The following is a 6,019-nucleotide window of genomic DNA, read 5'->3' as shown; positions in this document are numbered from 1 at the left end:
GCAATGCAAGCATCACTATTATAATTGCCTATACTTATTATTATTATGGACATTGATGAATCCCTTGACTATAATAGAGTTAAAACTGCTATTTTGAGAAAGTTTGACAAGGTACTTACAGGCAGAGGTTCCGTGTGAGGGGAATTTTTCCATCAGAGACTCCCAAAGAGCTGTATGTGAGGCTCAAAGAACCCGTGGTTCAAGCTCAACAGTTGTCCTTTGAACCACAGGTTCAAAGGACAACTGTTGAAGTTGGAGGAAAGGAACTGAGTTCCCTTACAGACATGGGAAGAGATCAGACCCTGATAAACAGCAAGTTTGTTCAGCCTGTTACCTGTTTGTTGTGTACATGGGGATGAAAAATTAATTCCCACAGCAGATATGTATATTTCAGTGCAAGGCCAGACTTACTGTTTGAACACTGGGTTGGCAGATATCTTACCTTTTCCCATAGTCTTGGGGCATGAGCTTTCCATACTCATTGATCTGCTGAAACCAGTACAGAACTGCAATGCAGTTGTTACCAGGGCACAACTAAAGAAGAGCAAGAAGAGCAACTAAAAGCTTTGAAGCTGAATGCGACTTACCTGTAAGCTTGAAACTTCCATCTGATATTATTGAGTTACAGCAGAATGATGCCTGTCTAGTTCCTCATATGGGAAAGGCAAAGGAAGGTGAAACAGGCAATCAGACAAACAGTGATAAAGAAAAGCATTTGCTGCAGAAAGACATTCTCTACCACCAGCAGAGAGCAGTACAGCAACAAACACAGAGTGTCTGAGAAACTGTCTTGAGACTTGAGGCCATGCTATTCCTTGGGCTGGCCACCTGGGGAAACACAAAACCATCAATTGAATCAAAAGATGCTTTTACTGGCCCAGTTTGAAAGCAGATGTAGCCCTGTTCTGCAGAAGTTGCCCTTAGTGTCAAAAGGTCTCTGCCAGATGTCCTAGTAGGGTCCCCCTCCAGCCATTGCCAAATGTCAGCATGCCCATTGAGAGGCTAGGTATGGATACTGTTGGACCAGTGGAGAGGAGTCAAGCAGGTAACTGGTTCAGGGTAGTCATCACAGACTATTGTAGGAAATTAACTATTTATATTAAGCTGCCCGCATTCTCCACCAAAATATGCAGGAAATTAGCTATTGAGATTAAGCTGCCTGCATCATTCACCAAAATATGTAGGGGAAACTTGCAGATCAGCTCAGAGGGGTAAATTTTGCAAACTTAAGATTTTAATAGCTAATCAACTATTCATCCAGCAATAAGCTGAAATTAGTGTATTTATTAATTGTGCATGGTATATTACCTCCCTGGCCACTGGCGATAATATCTTAAATATAGTGAAACAATATTAAGAGCACAGTAACAAGATTTAAGGCAGTTTAAGGCAGTGAATTATAAGCACAGATACATAAGACACTTGCCTTTAAAATCAGACAAGTCTTTATTAAACTATTCTAAAACACAAAACTAATCTAACACATCAACACCATAAGCACGCGCAAACACAAAGGTCAATGAAGAACAGATAATTGAACAGATAATGAATGAAATCCCGAGTTTCTAGCTCTGAATGCTATTTCTCAGACCATGACCTGAATGAACCATCAACAAATCAATTTAACCTTCTTTTCTTTCTTTTGCAGGGCTTTAAACTTTGAATCTGGAGGAAATGTATTTGCGTTTGTGTTATCTCTTTGAATGGGGATTCCCTCATTGCCAACGGTCTGGTCGGCTTTTGAGTGGCATCTCAGGAGACCAGTCAGGATGGCAAATGGAGTGAAGGCGTACCCAGCGGAGTCTTGTAGGCAGGATGCAAAAGAGAGTTGATGAGTGAAACAGTGGTTACTGGTGCTGCAAAGATGGGAGTCTGAGGTTTTGCAGGAACCAGTCTTGATGTCGGAGTCTTGGAGCAAGTGTGATCTCCTCCTGATGTTGAGGGGCAAAAACTTCTGGATCTCTTGGTGACTCTTAATGGATGACTTGACTCCCCGACTCCTCTCAATGGACTTGAGTAGACTCCCAAAGTTGACAACTTTACTCATTGTCTTTGTCTAATTGTAATTTTGTGCCTTTTTTATGGAGTGTGGCTCTAACTTTTAGTCCCAACTATCAACACGTACATTTAACAATATTTTACTCAAATTTCCTCACTCTCATCTCTCAGAAAATCATTCAAGAACACACACATACCAAACAAGACATATATTGGTCATTGTTAACACACTGCTAATAATCAACAACAATGGTCTCATTACAGTCCTCAACCTGTATTAACTCTTTCTTGAGGTCTCCCTGGGTGAGTCACCCCTTAGGTTATCAGATTTATGGTTGAGGGACCTCTGGTCAGGGATGTTCTAATGTTTGCCCTATTGTTCACAGGATAGCTGAAATTAGCAGACATTAACTTGGTTTCCTTAGGGTCTGCAAGTGTGGTTCCATTGTTTTATGGCTCCTGTGGGAAAATTGAGTGGAGCTCTTGCGTAAAGTTTGGTCTAGGTTTCTGTGGTTTTGTTGCTGGCTGTTCACTTAGAATCCTACACTATGCTACAAGGTATCCAGAAGCAAAATATGTGGCATCCTGTTTAGTGCAGCTTTTCTCAAGAGTGGGGTTTCCACTTGAAATCTTGAGTGATCAGGGCACAAACTTTATGTCCACACTGTTGAAGCAGGTCTACAAGCTGCATGGGATCAAAAGCCTACGTACAACTCCATACACAGACAGATGGACTTGAAAGATTCAAACAAAATGCTCAAACATATGCTCTGTAAGTTCATCAGTGACACAGGTAAAGACTGGGATCAATGGCTATCCTATCTACATTTTGTATATAGAGAATTGCCACAGGCATCGACAGGCTTCTCCCCATTTGAGTTGTTGTTTGGTCATGAAGTTAGGGGACCTTTGACCTTACTCAAAGCAATTTGGGAGGGAGGCCAGGAGAAGTCTGAGCCTGTCAATGTAATATCTTAAGTGTTGAAGATGAGGGAATGCCTATGTTGAAGCGGGGGCATGCTCGAGCATCAGTTCGCGAATGGAGAGTGGAGCCAGAGAAGATGAGTGGTAAGGGTTGCACACCTGCGGGGAATTGTACTAATGAATGCTCTGTGTTGCAGTGAGCTGTGGCGAGGATAAAAAGGGGAGAGACGAGCTCCTCAGGAGAGACAGCCAACCAGCACAGAGCTGCATGTGTGTGTGCATGGCTAAATTTGAGTAGCAAAAAGCAAAAGTAAGTAAAGAAAATAAAGCTCACCCTTGAGTTATCCCAAGCCTGCCTCCAGCTTCCTCATTACCCACCGGAATCTGGGAAGGCGTTACACTGGTGCCAAAACCTGGGATTTTGAGGAAGAACCGCTGCAATGGAAACACAGACTGAGTACCTGGGTTTTGTAATAGGCAATGGGGAGATAAGGCCCCAGGTAGAAAAGGTCCAGGCAATCAGAGACTGTTCTTTACCTCAAACCAGGAAATGGTTAAGAGCATTTCTTGACATGGTTGGTTTTTATCGCAGGTTCATCCCACACTTCTCCAGTAGAGCAGCAATCCTGATGGACACTTGGTGGGTCCCAAGTGTCCAAACCAACTCCAGTGGACTAAAAAAAGAATGGCATGTCTTTCCATGACATCCAGATGACCCTAAGTGAGAACTCTGTCCCTTACAATCCTGATTTTGAAGAACCTTTTGTCTTGCAGACGGATGCTTCAGAGATGGAGGTAGGGGCCATGCTCCTGCAGGATCCTATTGATGACTGGCACCCAGCTGCATTTCTCAGTCACAAGTTTTTTCCAAGAGAGGTCTGGTACTACCGTTACTCTGTGGTGGAAAAAGAGTGCCTAGTGGTGATGCGGGCCCTGGATTCCTTGAAACATTAACTGCTAGGGAGGGAGTTCACCTTGGAAACTGACCATAAATCTCTACACTGGCTGGAGAAGATGCAAGACACCAATGGGAGGATCACACAATGTTACCTAGCCATGCAGCCTTTCCGGTTCACCATCCAGAAGTGACTGGGAAACCAGCTAGATGCCCGAAGGGAGGAGTGTGATGGTGGGAGCTACACCATCACATTAAAAAGTGAACATCTATCCATTGAATATCCTTTGTTTAGTATTTCCTTATATATTCACTCATCTGGTTTATGGTCATTCCATATCCCATAGCAATAAACACAACACTTGTGAGTTTGGTTAACATTAACTTTCATTTTATTTAGCAATATTTTCTTATTTAGGAATGTTTTTGTTCCATGTTAGCAGGTCTAGCACACCATTTAGTTTGTTACACTTATATTTTGTTATGTCTAAATTTTATGTTTCTGTTTACCTATTGATTTTAATTTTTTTCTGAGTTTGTTTAAGTTACTGTGGTTGCAGGGAAAAGGATGCTATGATGGGCATGTCAGCAGGAGTGTCTGGTGGCTTCCAATGTGTAGCCCCACGGGCAAATTGCCAGACTGCAACACAGGATGAGAATTTCTGTTCCACAGACCCTACCAAGCCTGCTAACATCATCGGCTGAGGACATGTTTATATGTTCATTTGTTTATTTAATTTTATTTATTCCTGCCTTAAACTGTATATTGTAAATTTGTATTAAATTGTATTAAATTGTACATTTGTATATTGTCTGTTTTGTCATTTTGGCTAGCCAGTTATGTATAAATGTTTGTAATGATTTTGTTATGTTTAATGTCTACCCCCTCCTTATTAATTGTGGAAATGTCTGCGTGTATAAATGGGCCCTGTTTTGTCAGTTGTGTTAGGTCAGTTTTTGTGTTAAGTCAGTTTAGTTCTGCTATCTTGCTTCAGTTGTGCTTTATGTTTAGTTTCATTCCATTTGGTTTACCTCAGTTTATAGACCTAATTTAAGTTATTTCAGTTGGTCTATTTACTTTTTACTTGTTGTATTGTATTATTCTTTGTGAATAAAACCTGTTTATTACTTTGGAAAAAACCCTGTATTCTCTTGCCCCATTGGCTTGGTCCCCTTACACTGTTTAGATTTACTATCCCCATAGTCAGCACCTAGCTAGTCCTGCACCATTTGACTCACAGACATGGATCAACCTCAAATCACTTGGAATTATCAGGAGGTGTGTGATTACTTTTCTCACCATTCCCACGTATGTGTCTTGAAATTCACAATTAAATTTACCCCCTACACACTCAGTGAGAGATGAGAAGCAGGATCCAACGAGCCATAAACTTAGCATCACCAAACTAATGCAGCCATGTCATATATCAAAATGATCAGCACAATGAGGAGAATTGCATTATGGACATTTCATTGATGTCACCTGCATGTTAACCCTCAAAATAAGTGGAATCACAAAACTACCACCACATAGGCATATGACATATCAAAACGCTTGGCTCAGTGAGGAGATTTGTGTTATGGGTATTCTAGTGACATCACATGCACGTCATGTGACTCAAGTGCAAAACTGTTCATAGGAAATGCAGTCCTAAAGTGAACAGTTGAATTAAATTGAATTCAATTCAACTGAATTAAATACACTTGGTTCAGTGAGGGGAACTGCATTATGGGTATGCTAGTGACGCCACGTGACGTGCACTATAACTCCCAAAATAAGTGGTATTACAAAACTACTGCAACGTAGAAATGTGACATATCAAAATACTCAACTCAAGAGGAGAATTGTGTTGTGGGTATTTTAGTGATGTCACCTGCACATCACATGAACGTTATCCCCCAAAATAAGCGGAATCACTAAACTACTGCAACATAGACATGTGACATATCAAAAAGCTTGACTGAATGAGGAGGATAGCATTATGAGTATTTTTGTGATGTCACTTGCATGATAACTCCCAAAATAAGTAGAATCACAAAACTACTGCAACAAAGACGTGATACATTAAAACACTCAGCTCAATAAGGATAACTGCATTATGGGTATTCTAGTAATGTCATGTGCACACGAACAGACTGCCATAAAGCTTATTATTAAAACAATTAAAAAGTAAAATACTATCATTAAGGCTACCGATATAG

This window comes from Pangasianodon hypophthalmus, chromosome 6 (assembly GCF_027358585.1).
Source record: "Pangasianodon hypophthalmus isolate fPanHyp1 chromosome 6, fPanHyp1.pri, whole genome shotgun sequence".
NCBI lineage: Eukaryota > Metazoa > Chordata > Actinopteri > Siluriformes > Pangasiidae > Pangasianodon > Pangasianodon hypophthalmus.
This window is presented reverse-complemented; position numbering follows the sequence as displayed.